General features: G+C 42.0%; 1 non-coding gene across 1 annotated transcript; it reads right to left on the reverse strand.

Moving 5' to 3' along the window:
• Positions 1-916: 916 nt before the first annotated feature.
• On the reverse strand, positions 917-1,033 carry LOC118945670. Its single transcript, XR_005040785.1, has one exon. It is a non-coding gene; the product is annotated as a U5 spliceosomal RNA (small nuclear RNA).
• Positions 1,034-13,819: the final 12,786 nt, after the last annotated feature.

The following is a 13,819-nucleotide window of genomic DNA, read 5'->3' on the forward strand; positions in this document are numbered from 1 at the left end:
GGAGAACATCGCCGGAGGATGGAGGTAGTCATCCACACTCTTCGGGGACTCCCTGAGTAACGCCTGGAAACCTCTCTTCCCGTTCCAGAAACCCAGGGAGTCCCTGAGGTACCTCGCTGAGGAGACATTGTCCATGTATCTCCCCAGAAAGGCCCTCACTTCCTCATCCTTCACGTGCGCATTATACATGTTTACGGTGACCACCCTGAAGTTGTTCTTTGCCAGGCTGGTCACCGCATAATGGCACAGGGGTCCTATTCTCTCCGCTTCCTTTGCCATCTTCATTACGTCGTCATGTTTCTCTTTGTGAAAAGTCACATCAAAAGCCTTCTCATTTGGGTTCCCTTGAAGGCAGAGCACTTCCTTCACCTCTATCCTGAGGCATCCCATCAATATGGTCCTTCCAAATGTCTCTCTACCCCAAGGCTCCATCTCCTTTTCAGTCCAGGCAAATCTTAAGGTATTTGCCATACCAATCCCCGGAACCGACCTGGTTTGCTTGTATTGATTTATTATTCAAAAAAAGCTCTCTTCAGAAAGAAGCTGAGATGCAAAAAAGAAATCAGGTATAAAAACCGATTTTTGGTGGGAAAAAACCCCAAAACAAATCCTTCCTCCCTCCGGTCTTCCTTTGACCTTTTGGCTCAGCGGGCTCTGGGACACCTCGGTGTCAAGCTTGATCTGAGCCAAAAGGCCGAGAAGCGATAACCCACAAATGGAACCCTGAAACCGCCGGACCCCCGGGGGTCTCGACAGACCTCAGCGGGTTGGCAAAAGCCAGCTCCTCTCTACCTCCACCCCCACTCAACCACCCACCCACCCACCGTTTCCCTGGCGACAGGAAGGTGTTTTTTGGGGTTTCTTTAAGTCACTATCCTGGCCCATCTCTGTCAATTTCTCTTGAAACAAGATACCGGGCTCTGCAAGAAGCAAAGCCGCTTCAAAAATACGTTGAACTCGTAAGTGTTCCTCTCCACGGAAGTCTTTAGTAAAAGGCGAAAGGCTTGTGCGTAATGAAGAGAAACCAGAGTCATATGGAAGTCAAGAGGTCGGGGCCCGAGACACACTCTGTGCACTCTAGGCAGGGTTCCCGCGGGTGCTCCCGGAACCCACTCTTCCAAGTTTTTGAGGGCTGTGGATAAAAAGAAGGTCACAGACACACAGTGACAGAGAGAGAGAGAGAGAGAGAGAGAGAGAGAGAGACACACACACACACACACACACAATCCTGGCCCAATTATTATTAATTTTTTTTCATCTGACATTGTGACATCAGTGTTACATGAGAGTTTCTTGTCATTGTTAACATGACAGTAGGTTGTCGTAAGACAAGGCTGCATGAAGTGTGAACTGGAGTTTTCTTGGATCCATGAAAGAATTAGCTTTTGGAGAATGCAGGCATCGATCCCACTACCTCACGCATGCAAAGTATTTGAGCTAATTCCCCAGCCGTTTGGAATTTCCGCAATAAGCAACCTAGAGGGTACAGTCTTGTCAGGCTATGCTGTTGGTGGACTTGTTTGTTTACGTGCCAGCACTTGCAGAGGCTCGGTGCATTTCAACAATTGAGCAAAATAGCAAATGGCCGGTTAGCTCAGTTGGTTAGAGTGTGGTGCTAATAACGCCAAGGTCATGGGTTTGATCCCAGTACTGGCTATGATGTGCATTTTGAGTGTCAAAATTGTGAGTCACATGCATGTGAATTGTCAAGGATGCCACAGAATTAAATTTAGTGAATTGCTGAAATAGCTCAGTTGGGAGTGTGTCAGACTAAATGTCCCTGGTTCAATCCTGGGTTTCGGCATTTGTATTTTTTGGCCAGTTGGCTCAGTTTGTTAGAGTGTGGTGCTAATAACTCCAAGGTCATGGGTTCGAACCCCGTACTAGCTATGAAGTACATTGAGTCTCAATGACAATGTGAGTTACATGCTTGTGAATTGTCAAGGGTGACGACCATACCGGCCTGAGTATGCCCCTTTTTGGAAGTTTCAGGAAGTGAGTGAGCAGCAGGTGTTTGATTGTTTGGAGAGAGAAAATCGTTTTTGTTTTTGGTGGTTTATATAATTTTAGTTTGGAAGTTTGTGTGGGGAGTGTAGTTTATTTTCTTTGTAAATATTTGCGTTTTTATGCCCCAACGACGTGTGCGGTTTGAGGGATTCTACGTAAAATAACCGGACAAATTCAATGGCTTCGCCATCAAGAATAACGACAACAATGAGAATGGACAACCAAGAAAAAAGAGCGTTGAATGAAGAGTTGAGGAGAAGAAAATATGAGAAAGAACTGATGGTGAACGTGGAAGTTATTGGTGAATAAAAAATAACAACGATGAATTGCTGAGAGGAATAAAATAAGTATGTGGAACGATTTCGGGATGTAGAACGAAAGAAAGTAATAAGTACGAAATAACCTTGGCGCATGCGAAGGGAAAAGAAAGACTAATATACAGGCTAAAAATAAAGAGCTGTCAAGTCATGGCGAAAGAACTGGGGAACGATGAACTTGTGGTGTCCTTTTTGAACTTGCCGGCATATATTACGGACGATGAAATACATGAGAAATTACAAGGATGGAAAGTGAATGCGATAACACCAATCAAGAGGAGGATGTGGCCAGGAACGGACATTGTGGATGGGACGAGATTTTGTAAAGTGAAGTTTACGGACAGTGTGCAATCATTGCCTTACTCAACAAAGTTCAATACAGTTGAGGGATTTGAATATTTCCGAGTGATCCACGATAACCAAGTTAAGGTATGTAGACTATGTATTCAACCGGGACACATACTTAAAGAATGTCCAGAATTTATATGTCATAAATGTGGTGAACAAGGGCATTATGCCAGGGAATGTTCGAACATCGGTGATATGTGTAGAAGGTGTGACAGACCTAAGGACAGATGTAAATGTAAGAAGGGGAGTGATGTCTTATTTCTGCAAACAATGGACCTCATTACTGAAGAAGATGACGAGAGTGTGGCTATGGAGAGAGAGTTAGAGAGTGATATGGAAAGTGTGTCGCAGGTGATTCCAGAGACAGCTATAGATGTGCTTGGAGAGTATGCAATTCCTTCTGGCAGTACTCGAGACGCAGTCTTGGTCTCTGCTGCTGACAAGGTGGAGCAGCAGCACAGGATTGGTGAATTAGACACACAGGTAGAGATGGTGCAAGGTACTTCTCAGGTGCCTGAACCTGCTTTAAGCCTGTGTGAAAATGACACCAAGGATAGGGCTGGGTCCACTGGAGTTGATGGCACGGTTAAAGTGCATTTTACAAAAGGCTTGAATGTTGCTCCCCTCATAAGTCCAAGTCATGAGTCGGACGAAGAAATAGAGAGTGAGGATTTTCAGCTGTTTGCTAGAAATTAGAGATCATTGACGAAAGCTTGGGAGGTGATGGGATCTGGTAAAAAGAAAAAGTCTATTTTGAAATGACATGTTTGTCTTTGACTATATTTCTGCATACATTAACAATGATTAAAGTTGCATCACTAAATGGGAACAGTCTGAGAAATATGAACAAATTGGAGCAGGTTTTGGTGTCTGTGAAAGCTGACATGACTCCAAAATGTTGGAGATTAAGAGCAAATGGTCTGAGCTAATGTTTTGTAGTCACGGAAGTGAAAAAACATGTGGAGTAGCTATTTTGGTAAAAAATGATGTGGTTCAAAATGTCAAGCAGGTTTATGCAGATAATCAGGGCAGACTTATTGTTATTGGGTTTGAAGTGCAAAATGTCATTTTTCGTCTAATTAATGTTTATGCTTTGAATATTGAATCGGAAAGGAGAGATATGTTTAATAACCTAAGATCACTGTGTTCAGAAAATTGTATACTGGTAGGAGATTTTAACGTGAAGTGCACTAGAATAGATGTCTCGAGATGTGATAGTTTCAAACATGATTCGTCTAGAAATGCTTTATGGGAATTAATGAAAAATGAGAATCTTGTAGATATATGGAGGGCTGAACATTTAAATAGAAGAGTGTTTTCGAGAAGGCAGGTGGTGTTAAATGAACTAAAACAAAGCAGAATTGATTTATGTTTAGTAAAAGAAGATGTGATACAGCAGGTTCAGAAGATGTCATATAACTTAACAGCATACAGTGATCATGCAGTAATGTCATTTCAGATAGGTTTTGCTGTGGAGATGAGAGGGGGAGGTGTCTGGTGTTTAAATGCCAGTCTGTTAAAGGAGGAAAGTTATATAAAGGAAATTGTTGAATGTATCGAAGGTGAAATGTCTAATGTACTGTTAAAAGAGAATGTGTGTTTATGGTGGGAAGAAGTGAAAGTTAAAGTAAAAAACAGGAGTATTAGGTACTTTAAAAATCGTAACCGTGTAGATAAGGTGAAAGAAAAAATGCTTAGAAATAGGATGTTACGTGAACTTGAAAAGGCCGATGCTGATCCAGACTATGATGTTGAGAACTATTTGAAAATCCATGCAGAGCTAGGGTTTTATGAAAAAAAGAAATGTTTAGGTGCTATTGTTAGGAGTAAGGCACAGTATGCCTTGGATGGAGAGAAATGTACTTCCTTTTTTCTCGGGCTTGAAAAACGAAAGCAATTTAAGAGTTATATTTTAGAATTGGAAAATGAAAAAGGTGTAAAGGTAAATGATTTTGTTGACATCGTAGATTCAGTTGAATCATTTTACAGAAATCTTTATAAAAATAATGATGTGGACAAAGTGTGTGTTGCAAAAGTGTTGGAGAAAATCAGTGCCAAAGTATCTCAGGCAGATAGAAGGATGTGTGATGAAGAGATTTCAATTATAGAAATCAAGGAAGCAATTGAGAACACTCAAGGAAATAAAAGTACAGGTTTGGATGGTTTAACAAATGAATTCTATAAAGCTTTTGTGGATACTTTGGCACCCATTTTATTGAAGGTTTTTCAGTATATGGAAGAGAATAAGGAAATCCCTGAGTCTGTCAATTGGTATGTTAACCATCTTATTTAAAAATAGAGGCAGTAGGTTAAAGTTAGAAAATTATAGGCCTATTAGTCTTCTAAATTCAGATTATAAAATACTGACTAAAGTTTTAGCTAATAGGATGAAAAAGGTGATTGGGAGTATTATTACATCAACACAAGCCTACGGAATACCTGGAAGAGATGTTGCAGATGTAATTTGTACAATTAGAGATGTTGTTAAGCAAATGAAAAATGAAGGTGGTATAGTTTTAAGTTTAGATTTTAAGAAAGCTTTTGATAAAGTGGAACATAGTTTTCTGCTACAGACTTTGGAGAGGTTTGGTTTTGGGCCAAAATTTGTATCTTGGATTAACTTGTTGTATAGTGGAGCAAAAAGTTGTGTTAAATGTAACGGAGTGTTAACAGATACTTTCCCTATAGAGAGGTAAGTAAGGCAGGGTTGTCCTTTGTCAGCTCTATTGTACAGTGTTTCTACGGAACCTTTAGCTGTTTTAATACTTGGAGACAAAGAGGTGAGGGGTGTTGGAATCCCAGGTGGTGGTGTCAGTGTTATACATCAGTACGCTGATGACACTACTTTTACTGTGAAGGATGTAGGTAGCATTGAAAGCATTATGAAAATCATAGATATCTACTGTAAGGCATCGGGGGCTGAAGTTAATATAGAGAAGACGGAAATTATGTTTTTTCGGGATATCAATGCAAATAAGTGTGAGATTCCATTTAAGGTAGCTAAGGATTTTATGAAGGTGCTGGGAGTAAATATTGGTGTAGAGGAGAAAGAGGCAAGGGATATAACTTGGACGGGGATCCTCAATAAAATCAAGCTAACTTTGAATTTCTGGAAAAATAGAAAATAGAAAGTTAAAAGGTAAAGTAATTGTAGTAAATGCTTTGGTATCATCTAAACTTGTGTATATTTTGGGAGTTCTAGACATGCCAGAGTGGGTTTTAAATGAATTGAATAATGTGGTGTCTAATTTTATATGGGATGGTAAAGGTGTTAGAATTGCGCAGAAAACATTGATAGCAGACTATGATGGAGGTTTAAAACTTGTAGATTTTGACGTTAAAAGAAAAGCTATTTGGATTAAAACAGTAAAGAAATATTTGTATGACAACTTAGATTATGGCTGGAAACATTTTTTCAAAGTCTATTTGGATGAGAGTGGTGGATGTGAAGATAATGGTTTGTTGATGGGTCTTAAAAGGAAAATGTGTGAAAAGGTACCAGATTTTTATAAAGAAGTGCTAAATGCATGGGCAGAGTTGTTGCCTAATGTGTATTATGAGTGTGGGCATATTGACCTAATTATGAATCACCCTGTTTTTCTGAATGAGAAAATTAAGTACAAAGAAAGGGTGTTATATAGTGAAGTATTCATGAGTGCAGGTCTTAGACAGATAAAAGATTACACATATGAGGTAATTCCAGGTTTTTTTCCTGAAGAAGCTATTTTTGACACCATCCATGAATGGGATGTAGAGGTGGGTAGGGGAACAGTGAAGAATATGTACGAGAAGATAAAAGAAAGTATACCAAGCACATGGGTGGATTTAATGAATAGTGAAGTTGTTAGAGAATATTTATTTGTCTTTCCTAATTTGTTTATTGGTAACAGTAAGGAGAAGGCTCATTTATCTAGTATCCCAGTGAAAAGATTCTATAAAATAATGGTAGAGAAAAATGTGAAAAGGCCAGCTGCGGAGAAAGTTTGGAAAGGAATTCTTCCAACTTTGGACGTAAAAAAATATGGAAAACTTTAAATGTAAAATATAATAGTATGGAATGTGAAAGTAACGATTTTAAAATAAGGCATAATCGTATATATACAAAGGTGGTTTTACATCAAATCAATAGGGAAATAAAAAGAGAATGTAACTTATGTCATGAGTCACCGGAAAATTTACTGCATTTGTTTGTGGAATGTGAGGAGTTAAAATATTTATTTTGTAAGGTAAAGGGAATGATACATAGAAACTGGAAGGGTGATATTTAAAAAAAATATGTGTGGAATGAATTGGTGTTATTTGGCGCGGCTGGTAAATGCGAGGGTGTTAATGTTGTTTTGTTAAATGTTGCTTTGAGTTTTGTGAGGTATGCTATTGTTTGTAGGAGGAATTATGCTTTTTCTTGAGGGGAATAGGGTAAGGGTGTGGGATATTTTTGTAGTATTGTTTAAAAAGCATATAGATATGTTTCATTGTTATGGAAGGGAATGTTTTGATGAAGCTTTTGTGGAGGTGAGTGGGTTGATTTCAAGGGTGGATGGTGGAAGAATTGCTTATCATTTTTGAAATGTATTGGTATGTTAATTTCCTTTTGGTTTTTATAGTTGTTCGGAGTTGATTTCAACATGCCTGTTTTGTGTGATTAGAATTTATGTTATGTTTTTATTAGTATTTGTTGTATTTTATTTATTTGAGTTCTTTGATTTGATAGGGGGTGAATTGTTCACCTGCCTATGTTAGTCTCGGTTTTTGTGTATTGTACATTTTATAAAATATTATAATTGAAACTTTTTTATAATAAAAAAAATATATAAAAAAAGTACGCCTGATCTCGTCTGATCTCGGAAGCTAAGCAGGGTCGGGCCTGGTTAGTACTTGGATGGGAGACCGCCTGGGAATACCAGGTGCTATACGCTTTCTTGCATCATTTCATCAGCATCACTGCCTTGTGGAATTTCAACTCTTTGTCCGTTTTTTCCCACAAGGCTGAAATATGTGCCCTCGCTTTGAAATAAGTAAGCAAGGTTAGTTTGTATTTCATCCAACGATATGTGCTACAAATTATGGCTACAGTATATGCAATTTCTTCCACTTTTTAAGTGACACAAAGATGCTTATCTAAATGGTGAAAATGCAACATCTGTTAATCAGACTCACTTTGACTTTATATAGTGCACCAAGAGATAGTTTCTCGCGTACGACCATACCGGCCTGAGTACGCGCTAACGGGTGAGGAAAGTGAGACAGGTGCGGTTGATAGAGCTGTGTGTGAGTGTTTGCGCAAGAGTTTTTCTTGAGCGCTTTTTTTGGTTATATTTCAACAGTTTTCGAAATATAAGTTAGTTTTTTGCAGTTGAATAAGTTTTAAGTTTGGTTCGTTCTTCCCCCCTTGCAGTTTTGCTGCTTGGGGGAGAGTTTTGCTGCGTATTTTGGTTTATTATGACGGACAACATGGCAAAGAACAAGGGAATGGACAAGGACAAAGGCAATGTACAACGGACAAAACATGGACCTGAAGATGGGTTAAAATATGGCAAAGAACGAACGGTGGTAGTATAATTGATGGGAGAAGACAGAATAACGACGATGGAATTACTCAAATCAATTAAGGAAGTGTGCGGAGAGGTTGTGGGGTGCAGAATAAAAGGAGACAGGAAATATGAGGTCACGATGCGGGATGCAAAAGGAAAAGAGAGGTTAATGGATGGTTTCATGATGAAGGACAGATAAAGGCGAGAGAGGTGATGACAAATGAACTAATAGTCTCGTTTATGAACTTGCCGGTTTATATTGGAGACGGCGCTATAATGGAAAAGCTGCGCAGCTGGGGTGTAACCGCCATCACGGATATCCGAAGGAGAGTTTGGCCGGGGACGGAGATCGTGGATGGAACGAGAAGGTGAAGTATATCCGAAGGAGAGTTTGGCCGGGGACGGAGATCGTGGATGGAACGAGAAGGTGAAGTTCACGGACACCGTGCAGTCTTTGCCGTACTCCACAAAGTTCGAGACACAGGAGGGGGGGGGCGAATATTTCAGGGTGATTCATGACAAGCAGGTCAGGGTGTGTCGTCTGTGTATTCAACCTGGACATATTTTAAAAGACTGCCCTGACTTTAGGTGTTTTAAGTGCGGAAACCAGGGACACTATGCCAGAGAATGTGTCGGAGTAAGGGAGAGGGCAGTTTGCGGAGGATGCAGGTTAAGAACAGAGGAGTGCAAGTGTGGAGAGGTTTTGCCGGTGGCGAGAAGTCAAGAGCTATTCGATGAAGCAGCTGTATCACCGCTTGGTGAAGAAAATGACAGAGAAGAGGACGTGGAAAAGAGCGGAGATGAGGAGATCGAGAAGGTGGCGAAGCAGAGGGAGGATGAAATAGGGAGCAGCATGGATTCAGAGATGAGAAGAGGGAGCTTTCAGGGTGAGGGGGGAGTGGGCTGGGTGGAGGCATTGGGGACGCACAGGTTTTGAGCGGAGCCTCGGCCCATGCGGGTGCCTCGGGAGGAGAGGAAGCGGAGAGGAGTGGGACGCTGACAACGATAGAGGAGTCGGAAATGGATACAGAAAGCACAACAGACACGGGAAAGAAGAAGTTGAGTTGGTTGGATGAGCTGGATTTAGAGTTGGTTTCGGATACAGACGACACTGAAAAGGTAGAGAGAATAAGAGGAGGCTGTTTTAAGTCATGCTAGATATGCTGTAAGATTAAGAAGGAACTTGGGTCATTATGAAGGGAAATGTGTGAGTGTGGAGGTATTTTGGAGAAAAATATAGAGATAATTCATAGATATGCTGAAGGCAACTTTGAAAAAACAGTTTGTGTGGGGGAGTACATTTATTGGAATGTTACCAAATGGAAAAATTGTCTTTAATTACTAATTTGGATTTAGTGAGGTATTTAAATGTCAATTGATTGTATTTTCTTTCTGATTTTGTAAAAGGGTGAATTGTTCATCCTTTAATTATGATTGAAATGCTGTAAAATTGTCTGTTTCTCATAAAAAAAAAGAAAAAAGTACGCCTGATCTCGTCCGATCTCGGAAGCTAAGCAGGGTCGGGCTTGGATGGGAGACCGCCTGGGAATACCAGGTGCTGTAAGCTTTTTGTCACTGCCTTGTGGAATTTCAACTCTTTGTCCGTTTTTTCCCACAAGGCTGAAATATGTGCCCTCGCTTTGAAATAAGTAAGCAAGGTTAGTTTGTATTTCATCCAACAATCTGTGCTACAAATTATGGCTACAGTATATGCAATTTCATCCACTTTTTGAGATTGCCTTTCGCTTACGGCCACACCGGCCTTAGTACGCCTGATCTCGTCCGATCTCGGAAGCTAAGCAGGGTCGGGCCTGGATAGTACTTGGATGGGAGACCGCCAGGTGCTGTAAGCTTTTTGTCACTGCCTTGTGGAATTTCAACTCTTTGTCCGTTTTTTCCCACAAGGCTGAAATATGTGCCCTCGCTTTGAAATAAGTATGGATGGTATGATTATTTTTTTCCCCTCTTTTTCTCTCTCTGTCAGGGCCGTCCCTGAGTGCTTTATGGACGGTTTAAAATATGACAATGGATGCAGATTGTGATTTTCCTCCGTGCACCTGGTGATTGAAAACGTGCATCTGGTAACCCAAAAAATTAAATATGGTTCAAAATGAATTTAAAGGTACTCCTGTCATTATTCCCCGCTATGGGAGCACCCCACTACGGCCCTGTCTCGGTCAGGGCCATCCTGAGTGCTTTATAGACACTTTAAGATATGACGATGGATTCAGATTGTGATTTTCCTCCGTGCACCTGGTGATTGAAAACGTGCATCTGGTAACCCAAAAAATTAAATATGGTTCAAAATGAATTTAAAGGTACTCCTGTCATTATTCCCCGCTATGGGAGCACCCCACTACGGCCCGTCCTGAGTGCTTTATAGACACTTTAAGATATGACGATGGATTCAGATTGTGATTTTCCTCCGTGCACCTGGTGATTGAAAACGTGCATCTGGTAACCCAAATTACGGTTCTCAATGCGGTTACCGGTGTTCCATATATTCATGTCCTACTACGGACCTTTTCAATGGGGGCCGGTCCGAATTATTTATGGAAGGTATGATTTTTATTTTTTTCCCCTCTTTTTCTCTCTCTGTCAGGGCCGTCCCTGAGTGCTTTATGAACGGTTTAAAATATGACAATGGATGCAGATTGTGATTTTCCTCCGTGCACCTGGTGATTGAAAACGTGCATCTGGTAACCCAAAAATTATAAAACTGTTTTAAATAGATTTACCGGTGTTAGTGTTTAAATACTGGAGAGTTGAGACCAAATCACGGACGCTGGACAGAGTGGATTTCAGTTGTAACAAAAGACAGTTTTAATGAGTCAAAGATATCTTGTCCCGCAGTTTTACGTGCACGGATCTAGTTCATACAACTCGGCAAGGAGTCAGGTGAAAAAGAGACCTTATACAAAGGTTACATTAATTTTTATACATAGAATAAAGTAGGTGGAGTCTTGTCGTTTCGGTCTTCTGACTGGTCGGAGGGTTGGAGGCGGGCCTTGCTCTAGCCAGAGCGGGCCCCATTGGTGCACAGCAAAAGTCCTTTGCTCTTGGGACCGGCCAGTAGAGGGGGATGAGATGTGTGTTTATACAAGGAGATATTTGTGTGTCTGGAAATCTGATACCGGAGAGCAGAGGGGGTCGTGAAAGAAGAGAGCAGAGGGGGTCGTGAAAGAAGAGAGCAGAGGGGGTCGTGAAAGAAGAGAACAGAGGGGGTCAGTCTTATGGCTGGGTGTATGTGTTCTTGCGATGGAATGTCTTTGTTTATATGAGCTATGTGTATGAATAATTATATAACAAATCCCCCTCTTCACATCTATTAGACGTGAAAACTATAGTGCAATGGTGGTGGTTGCATTTGTGGGTATACATAAGGTGGTGCTTCTAACCTTGTCTGGTGTGCATGGTGGGCCTGTAGGTGTAGTGCTACGTTTGGGACGGGAGTGATTGGAGGGAGTGATATCAGGAACGGAGTTAGGGACATGTGTAGGGGTTGGTGTACGTGTTGTGGCAGGGTGAAATAGTTGTTCAATTAACCATGTGAAAGTGCCCAGGGACACCCCAGATATCAGTAAGAATATCACAAATAAAGGGCCCGATATCCCCAGCCTCACCCAGGGAGGGAGAAATGTCCCTCTAACTGGGAGAGGCTCCTTTTTCAGGAGAGGCGGAGTTTGATGCCGCATCACCTGAGGAAGGAGTGTCTTCATTTGGAATCGAATTTAGGCCGCTCAAATCAGCTCTGACTTCAGTCAGTGTTCTGGAAGGAGTTGGGGCTAGGGTGCAATGTGTCAGGTGGTGCCAAGGTGCGCCTGATTTACCTTTGACCTGGACTGAGTGTGAAGTAACCTCCTTCACTTCGTACGGTCCAGTCCACCTGGGTTCCAGCCACTTTCTCTTGTGGACTTTAACCCTCACCCAGTCACCAACCTTTACCTTCAGTAGTGGCGTGTCCCCCGGCAGCTCCCCCTCCTGGACCTTGTGAACCTGGGTAGAGAGTGCTGCAGAGAGAACCGTCAGTTTTTTCACATAATTAGACATTACAATTTGTTGTACATCAAGGGCGGGCATATGACCTCCCTCCCTTGGTGGACCAGGCATGACTCTACCAGTCATTATCTCATGAGGAGAGAGATGGGTGCCTGCTCCTGGTGAGGCTCTCATTGCCATCAACACCAGAGGCAGGACTTCAACCCATGTCAACTTCGAACCTGCACACACTTTAGCTATCTTAGCTTTTGCTTTTGGTTTGACGTTCCACCAGATTTTGGGATTGGGGCCTGTACACAGATCCAAATCTGTGTGTTATGCCAAATCTTTCTTCCACCTGTCTCAGGTGTTAGTTACTGAAATGTGAGCCATTTGTCAAATTTGATTTGTCTTGGGATGCCATACCTGGGTATTAGTTTGGTTTGTAGCCACTTAAAGACTGACCTAGCATCCTCCCCTTTTGTTGGTATTGCCTCTACCCATTTGGAGAACCTATTTACTATAACTAGGAGATAGCGTTTGCCTTTAGATAAATTGTCGGGGCCCATGTCGGTGTAGTCTATACTAATGTCCTGAAAACATGCATTAGGTACTAAGTATGAGGCCATTGGTGTTCGATATGGTTTCTTTGGGTTGTGTCTGTCACAAACATTGCATTCGTCACAAAATAAATCATCGTCATATTTTTTATGTGAGGGTGCCACCAGATGTGCGAGGCCTTTTGGAGGGTCTTTAGTTTGCCTTCGTGTGTGGGGCCATGTGTTTCTCATAAAAGTTCTGGGTCCATCAGTGTGGACTGCTTCATGGGCATGGGCTGAGTCTGTATAGCTATTCAGTCTTTCCTTTTCCTCTGATGAGGGCCTGCGTCAATCCGATGATTTCAGCTAATTGGGCCGATGCTGGTTGAGGGATGATGGCTGATTGAAGGGTGACATCACGAGGTGAGCTGTTTTTTCAATAGCTTTTGCTACTGCAGCAACATATCTGGAGCATGTTGACTGTCCTACCTCAATGTGGTCAAGTTTGGAAGAGTAGTACATCAAGACCCTTCTCTCCCCCTCTTGTTTCTGGAATAGGACAGATGAGGTGAATCCTTCCCTTTCAGAAACATCCAAATGGAACTTGTTCTTGTAGTCAGGTGCAGTCAGAGCTGCTGCCGCTGATAGATCTATTTTCAGGAGTGCTATGGCTGTTGATGCTCCAGCCGTCCAGGCCAGGGGTGCATGGAGGTTCCTTGATCGTAGGATGACCGGTGCTGCCACCCCCTCTGGGCCACACACAATGGTACAACACCTGATAGGTGGGGTCAGGTGCATCATGTCTTCGTCCCAGTCTGCAGTGTAGAGGCAGTCATCAGTTTCTGTTGCATTGAGTGTGCAATGGATCTCAGCTTGGGGAGTCTTATATGGGTGCAGAGTGTAGATTTGAGCTTTCAGTTGGTTGAACTTAAACTGGATGTGAGGGGTGGCAGGCCCTGTGGGTAGGCATTTTAGCCAGTACACTTCTTGGGTTTCAGACAGTGTGGGCATCGGCAGGAGTGGCATCCTCATCATTCTTACTGGGCGATCAGGTGTTGAAGCGGGAGGGTTGGTTGTAATCTTGCTGCTCCTGCTGCAT

The sequence above is a fragment of the Oncorhynchus mykiss genome, chromosome Y, assembly GCF_013265735.2.
Source record: "Oncorhynchus mykiss isolate Arlee chromosome Y, USDA_OmykA_1.1, whole genome shotgun sequence".
Classification (NCBI taxonomy): Eukaryota; Metazoa; Chordata; class Actinopteri; order Salmoniformes; family Salmonidae; genus Oncorhynchus; species Oncorhynchus mykiss.